This window comes from Mesocricetus auratus, unplaced genomic scaffold, assembly GCF_017639785.1.
Source record: "Mesocricetus auratus isolate SY011 unplaced genomic scaffold, BCM_Maur_2.0 Super-Scaffold_100011, whole genome shotgun sequence".
Classification (NCBI taxonomy): Eukaryota; Metazoa; Chordata; class Mammalia; order Rodentia; family Cricetidae; genus Mesocricetus; species Mesocricetus auratus.
Window position 1 is genome coordinate 8,858,671 of NW_024429195.1, and position 13,636 is coordinate 8,872,306.

Sequence of the window (13,636 nt, forward strand, 5' to 3'; positions counted from 1 at the left end):
CTAAGTTTTCACTTTAGCCCCGAAAGAATGGTGGAAACTCGGGCTCAGCGGACTCCAAACCCTCTCAAGGTGTGTGACTCAGTGTCTGAGGCTGGATCTTGTCTTTTGGAAGAGATAAAAAATTATTTCAGAGAGTGGAGACCACTGCAGCTGCCAAAGATGGAGGTTTGCAGGTGGGTGGAAGTCACGCCTGCCTGATGGGTTTGTTCTAAAGCACGGGCTCCCCACAGCTAAAATTCCCAAAGCAAACTGCTGGCAAGGAAACTAATCAATGTGCCGATGTCTTTAATCAGTCATTAGAGTTGTGTCCCTCTCCTGAGCTTTCATTATAACACACACACACACACCATATCACATCTTCAAAATAGTAACTCATAATAAAATATGATGTGTGTGTGTGTGTTATTTTGTACTACTTAGCTTCCTCTTTAAGAAAAAAATTCAAATTAAATGGAACTGATGATTAATATCGTCTACAAAACAGTATGGGAATCAATTAAAAGAAAAGTTAAAAAGCCTCAGAGCTTAATTGTTACTGTGATAAGAAAGGGGAAAAATACAAGTATAAAATTACATCCAAAACTTATTACTCAGAAAAATGCAGAGGCCTCTCATCTCCCAAAGGACCAATCTGGGGAGCTATTAGTGTTTCAGGAAGTGAGAACGAGAGAGTAATTGCTGTTGCTTGTTTACTCCTGACAGTTTTAAAGGACAATTTCTCTTGAAGGAAAATTCCTGTTTTCTAGCTAGATTGTTTTTTCTGAACCCAAGAATCTTCCAGGAGAATCTTAGGCTCTCACTTGGATTTCACCATTGAACTTCACATCAACTATCATAGTTTGTTTGTGTGGTTCCTCAATAGATTATCATTCCTTCAATGTAGGGCACAGACGTCACTGAATAGAAAACACATAGAGACAAGGAGGAAGAAAGCTAGAAAGACTAGACGGTCGTCCTGTGAGTGAAACGCCAGCATCATGTCCAAAGTGGGGCTTGAACTGGACAGCTGCCACCTGCATGCGCATGCCTGCTTGCTGTCAATGTGTGATTTTATTTTTATTCAGAAAACATTAAAATGCCCAAATACTTTCCTAAGGTGCCTCACAGTCAGTGAAGGTATTTATATTTGGGGAAGCCAGATTTTCTTAGTGCATTATTTACTAACACACACACACACACACACACACACACACACTGCTGAAAAAACTTTAATTGCTATTCTGGCTAAAGAATTTTGTTCTTTCTTTCTTTATTTATTTGGCTTTTCAAGACAGGGTTTCTCTGCATTGTTTTGGAGCTGTCCTGTTTGGAGCTGCTCTGTAGACCAGGCTGGCCTAGAACTCACAGAGATCCACCTGCTTCTGCTTCCTGAGTGCTGGGATTAAAGACGTGTGCCACCAGCGCCCGGTGGAATGTTGTTCTTAAGAAAACAGTTGTCTCACTTGCAATCTTAAGGCTTTAATACCCTCACCTTCACCTTCCCCTCCAGGCTAGGACTCTGTTAGGGTTTCAACTGACACAGTTCTTGTGCACGCTGTTATAACTGCTGTGTCCAAAATTCTGTATGACTTTGTTCACAAAGCACTGTTTCCTTACAGTCATCCACCACGTCTGGATCTTTCTGCCTCCTCTTCCAAAATGATGCCCGAGTCTTAGGAGGAGAGGCACGTTACAGAGGGTACAAGTAGGGCTAAGCATCCTGAAGAGTCTCATTGTGGGTCTCCCTCTGTGTTTAGGGCTTAGGAAGGGGTGGATCTGGAAGAAACTGAAGGAGGAATTCATGTGATCAAAACACATTGCATGAAGTTCTCAAAGAACAATAAAATTTTAACATTTAATAATCTCTAACACAAAAATTATACATCAACATATTTGATACCAACACAGTATTTAATATCCATCCTTAAAGAACCATAGTGAATTGTTAAAATGGACTGTCTAGGAAAAATAACTGAGAGTTAGCAGTTACCTGCAACATGATACTCTATGATTAAGGTAGATTTATTACCATGTCCCATTAAAATCTGCAATCTCTTGTTAATGGAGTTTAAAAAGACAGTACATGCATCTTAGGGGGAAGAAGGTAGTAATTATCAGGATGTATACACCAAATCATCATCCTACCCTATTATTTATGCATTTACTATGTCTTTCTCTACTACATAATTCTTTTGTGATAAAAGCAGAAGGTTTCAATTGCCTACTTAGTGAAAATTTAGATGCAGTTCACAACGAGTTTTAAGGGAAAGAAAAAGAACTTAGATTTTATTACCATACACCTTCCCAGTTAATTAATGGCAGAAGGGTTAAAATTCCGAATGCACAGCAGTCTTGTTAAAACACGACTGATTTGAATGCCTCCGCCATGTTTACTCCTTCTGATGCCAGGCACCAAGCTTGTTAAAACAAAGTCATGCTGGCAAGGAGCACAACATAACGAGAGAGTTGTGTAACAGCTCCATTCACTTTATTCATCTTGAAAGGTATCTTTAACCACAGTAGCAATAAACATTTGCACGCCTTTGATCTACCGAGTACTCTACAAGCTCTATCTTATTTTAAGACGATGAGGACCTGGTGTGGTGTGTTAACCAGTTTTCAGCTAATCTAACTTATACTTGAAGTAACCAAAGCACATAATGGAAGGACAAGCAAAGGGTGTGTCTCCTAGAGGATAAACACAACAAGAGATCAGAAGGAGTCACCTGAAATCGAATAGGACAAAGATTAAACCTGATAATTCCACTGCAGACACCAAGGACACACTGTGCTGGCATGTGGGCTCGCCAGGGCTTGGAAAGCCAAACCCTTCTGTTTTTCAGGATGCAGAACAACCAGGACTGGCTCGGCACACGGTGCCTGCAGCTTCCAGGAGAAAGACATTAAAATTCAGAAAGTAAGGGACAAGAGTGATGGCTCAGTGACTAAGAGGTCTTCCAGAGGTCCCAGGTTCAATTCCCAGCACTCACACAGCACCCCAGAGAGGTCTGTAACTCCAGTTCCAGGAGATTTGGTGCCCTCTTCTGGCCTCCTTGGGTACACAGACATATTTGCAAGCAAACCACTCATACACATAAAAGAAATATTCTTTGTGAAAGATTTAGGAAGTCGTTGGAACATATAAACTTCACAAGACCCTGCATATTCTTTTCCATTCACCGGCATCACCAAAATCAACAGTTAAGCTCCACCTGCTTCTCCAGCCTTCACGCATTTCTCAGACCCCCAGCTTTATCTTGCTGAAATGCTCACCCACGATATTCAGCTGTTAAAGACAAGGGCTTCTTTGGCACAGGATTTCAAGGTCCCAATCTAAGCTGGATTGAACCTGTTGTTTTGATGGAGGGCACCATAGAATAGCCGCTCGTCTTCTGTTGGCAGCAGCAGGTGGGAGTGGAGTTCATTATTTACTTACAAGTAAATGAAGAAATACCTTTTGAAAAGAAATGTAAACTCCGAGATAAGAAAAGCAATATACAGACGTGATTCTTGGCGCCACCGTGACTTGTGTGAGGGCGGGTCATGCCACTGTTTCTTTAAACAATAAAGCTGGGCATGGTAGAGAACACTTGTAATTCCACAGGTCAGAGGTCAGCCTGGTATATATAGTGAGTTCTAGGTTAGCCAGGACTATAGAATGAGGCTGTTTGAAACAGAAAAGCAAATCAAAATTTACAATGCTTTTGTTTTAAAAAATCGCATGATTTCTTCATGTTGGCGTATGTGAAAGAGTAAGATATTCATTTCTGACAATCTTTGGTCAATGTGTGATATGACCAGGTGACAGCCCTTGCTCCCTAGAGCGGGGATTCAGTACTCATCCAGAGTATCTGCCCGAGGAATGGAGAGTTCTCGATCTTTAAGGGCCTGGACCTTCAGCTTCTCTGTCTCCAGTCTGGTCTGCTGCTCTACACTCTCTTCTTCTAGGAGCTCCTCAATAGTTACTTGCTGGAGGGGCGTGTGGCTCTCCTTTTCCAAGTCTATTTCTCCTAAGAGGACCATATTTTCTCCTCTGACCACAAAAATCCCTCGAGGAATATCACCGTACTTTTTGCCCACATGAGTGTGCTCCACAGTTTAATGCAGCACTAAGTTAGCAAACTGATCGATGCTTCTTAGAAAACCTGTAAGTGTCCTTCCAACTCGGAGCAGCACCAAGTGCTTTTTGTCGATGTCCTCCATGAGGCTGGCGGTGCCGGGCGTACAGTTCATTTTGAACTCAGGCAAGGCCTTCCCCGGACAGCCACAGTGGGCCAGGGCATCCAGTGGCTCCTCGGCGGAACACGGACAGGAACCCGACGCTCACCAGCTACTCAAAATCCTTTAGCCACTTTTAAGCAGGCTCACCCCACCCAATAACAGGAAGGCCTTAATTCAGGCCCTGCCTCCTAAGTTCTCTACCATTTTTCTGTAGTTTCAACTATCAACACGTCTATCCTTGGTGGTCTGGGAAGATCACTCAATAGTTAAAGCACTTGCCGTGCAAACATAAGAACTAAGTTCAGATCCTCAGAGTCCGCGTAACTGCTCAATGAACATTGCAACCCACCTTTGATTCCAGCCTCAGAACACAGATAGAGGGTTCACTGGGGGCAAGCTGGCTAGCAAAACTAGCCCTGTCAGTGAGCTTTGGATTTGACTGAGAGATCCAGCCTCAAAAAGGAGGAGCAACCAAGAATGGTCCCTGACATCAGCCTTAGGACTCTACATGCTCTGTACCTACCTGTACACGTTTATGTTCTCAAACATGCAAATATGAACTCACACACACCGGCACACAATGGAAAATGGAGGCGGGAAAGAAAACTCCGGGTCCAAATCAAACAAATAAGAGTAAACAGCTTCCTCTTTGCACAAGCGGGAACCTCATGATCCAATGAAAGCAAGTTATTTGCTCAGGGAAATTCCTCTGGAAGGCAGTATGAAGCCTTGGGTTTGAGCCTAGATTCAGTGAATTCTTGAATCTGTGCTTCAGCTGCAATTTTCAAAACATCTGATAAAAATTTTCCACAAAGTAAAAAAATGTTTCAAATCAGAAAAGCTATTTCACCAACTCTGTTTCCTTTTATGACTGCCTACTGATGATGAGGGGCCATCCGTGGCCAGCAAGGCGCGGCAGGGGCTTATCAGCTGCTCCACATTTAACAGAATACAACTCTTGGAACATGTCTGCTTATTTGAAGTCCTATGTCAATGCTTTATCGCACCTACTGTGGCTTTGCAGTCTATGCGAGAGAAATCCCTGTTGCTTCCCTCTAACTGGCTGCTAAACCTGAGTAATCCCTGCTCAGGGAGTCTGCATCTGAGAAACCACATAAACCCAATGGCATCCGAAGTGTCTGTTCGGTGAGGATTCATTACTCGTCCCAAACAAAATGGGTATTTGCATTTCTATGCCACCATAGCATTTAGTGCTCCTAACTGCTTCAGTCTCCATAACACAACTAAAGAGTCATGTGGTACATCTACTGAAAATCCCCAAGACCACTCAGTCTCAGTGAAAAGTGCAATCATTACTGACTAAGGAAGAGCCTCCTTGAATCTGTGTACCCATAAGTGTGTGTAGATTTTTTAAACATCAACATAACCAGAACTATAAACAGTGTTACCTTGGGAACTAGTCTTTAGTGACCTTTGCCAGCATCTTCATTGCTGTGCAATACAGAGGTGTCATTCCTCATTACTAGTTATTCCAGGAATGAAGAACTCACTATACAGCACAGTCAGGACATTCCAGAGACTTGAATCTCATTTGACAATGTTCTTAGGGAGATCCTGAGTATTGGTGGCAGCTATTTCATGACTCACCATTTTCTAGGGTTGGAGGAGCTCCCCTCAGTATGGGGGCGGCTGGTATTATTCCCACCATTTCCAATGGAGTACCAGTCCTGTCCTTCCAGGTCTATGCAGGAGACCAGCTAAAGACTTTATTCCTCTTAAAGTTACACTTTCCAGCCTACAGAATGTTGTGGGAAATGGGATGCAAAAGCCTAAGTTGGAGGTCCTGAAAAAAAAGTATATTTTGGTTGTATTTGTCTTTTTTTTTTCAATGCAAGAAATTTGATCACATTTGTGAGTGGATACAGGAAAGGTGCCTAATTCTACTATCTACTGGTTATTCCTGGCCCAGTGCCTGATACATAACAATTCATTGTAGAAGTGAGGAAAGTATTCAGAGATAAGAGAGGCAGTAAAAACGTGAAGGACCTTTGGTCCCAGGTGGCAAGAAACCATAAATTATGAATAAGATATAACAACTGTTTCCCACACTAGAGTGATGTTTTTCTGTTGGTTAGCAGCTGCACTTGAATCTACTGATGTTTTAATTATCATCTGCCACCCCTAGCCACTCAGTCAGCACCCTGCTGGCCACTCAGGCCATGGCCTGGCAGGACTTCTGGTCTCATGACCTAGGTCTGCCTCGGTGTGGTGTGCAGGTTTAAATTAAGTCTCTATCGTTCTATTTATCAATAAGACTCAGAAGTCAAAGACTGGGGTAACAACTTGGTATCTCAGAGAGGTTAAGTAGCAAATAAGTGACTTTGCTTTTTGACCAAAGACATTGCAAGAGACACATTGCTTCCCTTGTCCCAGCACCAAGAAGAGGAAGCCCAAACTCTTGTTCCTTCCTGTGTATCTTCCCTATCCAAATTACTGAATGCTCTATGACCAATTCCAGTCAGCTAGTTGTCAGCTACACCCCCTGAATCAAAGTGTAAGTTTATTGGGAAGTCTTGGGAGTGTCAGAGTGTGATCAGACTATCCCACAACATTTCCCCCTTTTTGTCTAAATAAAAAGGAAAGGTTTTAACTATATCACAGTAAAACTATGTGCAACAAGAAAAATTATGAGGTAAGATTACATTTATAATATCCAGTCCATTTGTATTTGGCAAATTTGGAGAAAATATTGTATTATCTGTCCTATATTACTGAGTTCAAAGTTTTATACCTAAACCATTTATTATAACTTGTATTACAATCCTAAAAATATTTTAGACCTTAAAACATCTTCTTAGATACACTACTTAAGTTTTTGTATTTCTTAGCCTTATATCTCTTATGCAAGTTTCTTTTCTGAATATAGTAACAAGGAAAACTATAACTATCTTGTCTTCAACCCCACCAGAGACCCGAGAAAGATATACTATTACCTGATTAAACAAGAAGTTCAGAGCAAGCAACTTCTAAAACTAAGAAATGACAGATATCTGATTGCCTGGGCAGTCACCCCAAGGTTCTTCTGAAATGTTGGGACATCCATGTTTGCCCTACAGGACTAAAATATATGACATATTTTTCTGTGAAGCAGGAATTTTGAAGGACTGTCCTACTTTGTCTTGATGAAGTTTGACAGTTGCCTTCTTTTGTTTCCTGCTTGTCCAGTTTGGACAGCGTACTGTCAGCAGTCAAGCCAAGGGCAGTTTCTTACCCAGTGGCTAGCTTTGCCACATTGAAAGCAAACCTCCATATGGAGGTTCTTTAATGCCCATCATCCTGTTTCTGTAAAGTACACTTGTGCTTCCAGGAGCAGACAGACATGTCACACTGTCATGAAAAGCCTTAAGTTTTAAATGCCATGTTCTGTAGGTCTCCAGCATGTCTCAAGATCACCTATCTAAAATGCATCTCTATTTAACCTTGAAAGCATATATAACAGAACTACAAACTTGATTATTATAGATGACTAACTATTAACCTGATTATACTCTGACACTCCTGAGACTGCCCAATAAAGTCATACCTTGAATCAGAGAGCAGTCAGTAACTAGCTGACCATACTTTCCCATAGAGAAACCAGTAATTTGAAGGAAAGGGCAGGGACAAGAGTTTGGGCTCCCTCTTCTTGGGCCTGGGACAAGGGAAGACACATGTCCCTTGTGATGTCTCTGGCTAAAAAGCAAGTAGTTACTACTCAACCTCTCCGAACTAGCAGGTTTCCACTCCAGTCTTTGGCTTCTGAGTCTTACTGATAAATAGGATGATAGAGGCTTAATTTAAACCTACATATCATGACCATGGCAGAGCTGGTGCTGCGGGACAAGAAGCCCTGCCAGGCTGCGGCCTGAGTGACTGGAGGGGGACTAAGGGGTCATGGGTTGGCAGATAATGATTACATTTTTGTGGAATAAATTTCCAATAGTACCTTTACACACGCTGGGAATTATTATAAGAAGGCACTATGAAGGCAAAATTTTCTCTATCCTTTTCTTGTGCAAACAAAACATCCCACAACACTCGAGTAGGTTAAATCTTAGGCACATAGCTTCATTTTAAATGGTTTTCCCACCTTTATCATTCTGTTTCATGTTAAGCAGGATCCCAATGATTGAACTGTCCTCTATGCTCCAGACAAAGTCAAGCTACATAGCCCCCACTTATTCACAATTTCAGTTACCTTCAATCAATTACAACCCAAGACTATGAAAATTCTAGCAATAAGTAATTCATAACCTTTTGTTTTTCTTACATTATAATGTCATATATTGCCACTTATTACTGTTTCAAATCACTAATTTGCCTGATTTAATATATTTTATCATAAGTATATATAGAAAATATAAGTTTCACTATTATTCATGTTTTCTGGAAGCCACTGGGAGCCTTGAAATATATCATCACAGATGAGGGCAGACTGTTGCCATAGGAAAACCTCTCAAGAAGAAAGGTAGAGGAATAATTAGACACAGCACAACAGGCAAAGGTCACACTCTTACTTGTAAGTGAGCCTCAGTGTTCTCACATCGGGAGATTCCACTGGAAGGAGGCAGGAAGGACAGCCTAGACTACACAGCAAGTTCAAAACTCATCTGTGCTTTATAAGACCATATATATATATGTATATATATATATATATATATATATATATATATAGAGAGAGAGAGAGAGAGAGAGAGAGAGAGAGAGAGAGAGGTGAAAAAGAAAAGTGGAAACCCAGGAGATTCTAAAGGCTCACTGGAGGTGAAGAACTGAAGAGGAATGACTGGTATCAGTTGCTAAGCAGGAAAATAGATCCATGGCTTGAAAGGAAAATAATTAAGTACTATGGTGAAGTGGTAGACAGAAAGCAGAATGTAAGATATCAAAGAGTTGGGAAGGCCCTGGCTCTGAGACAGCCCCGTGACAGTCACGTACAGAGTGATTAACAGCAGTTGCTGTGGGTTTGGCCAGCCTACATCTGGGCTTGCCCTGAGAAAGCTGCAGATGTATGCTTCCTTTAGAACTTTCTCTGTGAAGTTATAAGAAACAGTGCCAACACACATGAAGCCAGTAACCCCAGCTGTCATCAACTACCTGAGAACAGAAATTCCAGCAATGAGTAAGAGATGAACATGGATCTGGGGAGTTAGAAAAACTCTGTTTATGATGTTGACAGGTTAGGGGGAGCCGGGCAGAAGGAAGGACATGCTGGCATCAGAACTGGCTGACTCCACATGGCAGAAAGGACATGGTTGATTGTGTGAAGAAATGTTATAATAAAATGGAAGCATGAGGGGCAAAAGCAAAGGGGCCTTCAAAGTCTGCAGGGGACTCAGGCTGATGAGCAAGGGATGGAAAATTGCCTGGAGTCTTGGGGAAATTAAGGACAGAACCATCCTATGGCAATAAGGTGTATTTATATATTCCCAGAACTTCAGAGACTGAGGCTTGGCAGCATAAAAGACAATGGAGAAAGTAAAACGTTAAATGACATGTCAGAAAGTTCAACAGCACGGTCAATTACCTAAGAAAACCTGACGCAGACGAATGGAAAGTAATACCACTCAGAGAAACTGAGCTGTTGAGAAGGGGGTGCGCTCTAGAAATGTGTCCGTTTGCTTTAAAATACATTGATTCTGGCAAATGCACGGTCCCCAGGTAGAGAAGACCCTGCATGCCTGTTTCAATCTCTGGAGCTCAGGAACCTGGTAGCCTCAAGGAGATCAGAGTCTCAGCATCTCACTGCTGTAACTCAGCAAGTTCTCCTGTGATTCCATGGCTCCCCTCAGACTCCCCAGGTTTCTAAGGGGAACTAGGAACAACTAGTGTGTAGACAGACTCTTCCTCTTGCACACTTCTGCAAGAGTTTCTGCGCTGTTCTTCTTCTAATCCCGTGTAGTATGCAACGGGTAACACTTCCTGTTGCACCTCTGCTCTTAAAACTGGCAGATTCCATTTCCCATCACTCCTCATTTAGTAAGAATACGAGTACAAGGTCATATTATTAACCCAGCAAAACGAAACCCCGAGGAGGTTAAATTTCAAATTCACAAAACTAGCAAAAGAGAATGAGAATTCTAACTCACGTTGATTTGGTTCAGGAGTTGACACTCTTTCACTGAAATCCACCAATGGAGACTCTCTGTTAAAACACAACAGAAAAAAAGGCACGGGGTCAGCTAAAACATACACTAAAGCCAGGTCAGATGGTGAGGTTCTAGAATCCTGGCACTTAGAGAGTCAGAGGCAGGAAGATCACAGGTTCAAGGCAGCCCTGGGGAAGGTAGTGAGACCTTACATCAAAATAAAAAGAGGACAAAATGAGTTGAGAATAGAGTTTAGTATTAGGTTTAACCCTCAGTGCTCTGAAGAAATACTGAGCATTCCGTCTATAGACAAAGAAAATAAGCTGCCTGGAAGCACTATAGTTTCTGGTTCCTAAGAATTGTGATGTTGTTAGGTGGCCATGCCCTATGATAAGGCCTTGATTCCTATCGACTGTTTAGATTCAGAACACCTGTAACACGCATCTACATATTCATTGCAGCACGTCTATACTCCACAAACACTCACCAATACAAAGGGACAAAGGAAAGTTATAAAGGAATAAGTAAAAATGGCCAAAAACTAAATGGAAAAAAATTTCCAGTCCATTAATAACTACAAAACAGGAATTAGCATGCATACCATTTTTCTTTTTCTTTTATTTTTAAATTTAAATTTAAATTAGAAACAAGGTTGCTTCACATGTCAATCCCAGGTCCCTCTGCCTTTCCCTCCCCTCCTCCCAAGCCCTCCCACCAACCTCTCCAATATCCCCTCATTTCCCCAGGGAGGGTGAGGCCCTCCATGGGAGTGTCCATAGTCTGTCATTTCTTCCAGGGCAGGGCCTAGACCCTCCCCCAAGAGTCCAGGGTGAGAGTACATCTCTCATTGTGAGATGGGAGCCCAAAATCCATTTGTATACCCGGGATAAATACTGATCTACTACCCAAGGCTCAATAGATTACCTAGGCCTCCTCACTAACACCCACATTCAGGGGGTCTTGATCAGTCCCATGCTGGATTCCCAGACGTCAGTTTGGGACTCAAGAGCTAACCCTTGTCAGGTCAGCTGTTTCTGGGGGTTAAACCAGCCCAGTCTTAACCCCTTTGCTCATCAGTCCTCCCTCTCTGTCACTAGATTTCTTAAGTTCAGCTCAGTGTTTAGCTGTGGGAGTCTGCCTCTTCTTCCATCAGCCACTGAATGAAGGTTCTGTTTCCCAGACTCTCTGGCCATGGGATTGTAGGCTGGCACTCCCCAGATCTACGTCTAAAATCCATATATGAGAGAGTACATGCCATGTTTCTCTTTTTGTGACTGGGTTACAGCTACTAAAATAGAAATATGTTTTAGAATCTAACAGATGAGAATAAGTGAAAAATATCATTTTTGTATTCTGTTGACTAAATCATAAATTCGTATCATCTTTCTGGAGAATAAAATGTTACTGTAAATCAAAATCTTCAGGAGGTAATAAGGTCCAGGAATTTCCAGTAGTATCCATCACAGAAGGGAGACTCTTTCAAGAGCCTAATGGACAACGATAAATAATGGCTCAACAAAATTAGAATATCCTGCAGTTACTTAAAATATCACATTGCATAAGAGTATGAAATAACTGGGAAAATGACTATAGCATATTATTAAATACAGACAAGATTGTCTGAACACAACATTATCCTATAATTATATTAGCTTTTAGTGTAAGATGAAACTCTTCTCCAAATATCAGCAAACACTCTTTTGGGAATAATATATTGTATTGTCTTTTGTGTGTTTTCCTGTGACTTCCAAATTAGCAATAATGAAAATATATAGCACACATTTCTTTTTATCATGAGGAAAAGTCATATTAAAAAATGAATTCTAAGCCATGCCTGCAGGTGTAAGACTACGATCCCAGTCTTATACCAAGGCTAAAACAGGATGATCATAAAACAGAGTGAATTCAAGATCAAACTTAGCAACTTAGCTGCTATTCTGTATCAAAATAAAACCTGAAAAGCGGCTTTTCCAGTTAGTGTTTGTCTAGAATTTGCGAAACCCCAGTTCAATCTCCAGGACTGAAAATGAAGTGTAATTCCTTCAAAGTATCCATTCTACATTTTCAGAGAGCACATGTACTCACCCAGATGGTCTAATAGGACATTTTTTCACTGTGCCCTTTGCTCCAGAGAAACTTAAGCCTCTGCAAATGACCATACACCTAAATCCTGCTTTCCTGAGTGACTCAGCTAGTTCTAGTTATTACTCTGATCACAACTCTTTCTTGAGAAAATGGCACCTTTCTTGTGAGTCATACTTCTTCGCCATCTTCAATCCAACCATTTGTCTACTTATGACATCAGCAGTTATTAAGCGCCTACTTTGTGCCAGACAGTACACGGAGATAAGTTGAAAGAGAGTGTGGGGATAGCTCAGTCCATAAAACACTTGCTGTACAAGCATGAGGACCTGATTGGATCCCATGAACCTACATGAAAACACTGGGTGTGGTGGCACACATTTGCAACCCAGCACTGGGAATGAAGACAGGTTGTTCTCTGAGGCTTTCTGGACAACCAGGCTATCCTAACCAAGTGAGCTCCAAGCCATTGAGAGACCATGTCTCAAAAAGCAAGGTGGATGCCGGCTGAGGACAAACATTACTCGAGGTATCCCCTGTCCTCCACAAGGCACCCACTCATGCGACTGTACTCCCACAAAACCGGAAACATATGCAAAAGACAAGGAGGAAAAAAGCCAATTGAAGAGTTAGTCTTGAATACACTGCGTGCCCCTCAATCAAGCTCATGGACCCACAGGAAAAGGTGTCTAAAAACAGACACCCTGAAAAAGAGGGAGGTGCCTAGATTTAAGATTCTCAGATGGACACTGCACCTAAGGGAACGTCCATGCACAGTGCACAGGCTAGGAAGAGCATCCTATATTCTGGGACCCAAAAAATCTTGATTTGGATAAAGTGCATGGCCAAGGGCAGATGTCTGGAGATAAGGTTGGAAGAGAATGCTCCAAATTGGGTTTTCGAACTACCAGAAAGCAGAAATCATCCTTGGAGAAAAACAATTTTGAGTCCATCACTATTGGAAGCACTGCAGAGAATTTCCCCTCTTGTAGCTCCCTAATGCACATTATAATCTACCTCTTACAGCTTCATAATGCACATTACAAGCTTAAGGCCTGTGGGAGAACAGCCCTCTCTTGCTTTTCCTAGAGACACGCTTGGAAAATGGTGAACAGAAAAATTGGAAGTCTAGAAAATGAAGGCTTCTTTAGTAAGCTGACAGACAGGCTCTTTAACTTGAAAACTCAGGAGAATCTGGACAGTATTTGATAAGAGAGTCACATGATCAGTCCTGTGATAAGACAATGACAGCAGCAAAAGTACCCTGA

General features: G+C 41.8%; 1 pseudogene; it reads right to left on the reverse strand.

The window, feature by feature from the left end:
- Window positions 1–3,810: 3,810 nt before the first annotated feature.
- LOC101833266 lies at window positions 3,811–4,212 on the reverse strand (annotated as a pseudogene).
- Window positions 4,213–13,636: the final 9,424 nt, after the last annotated feature.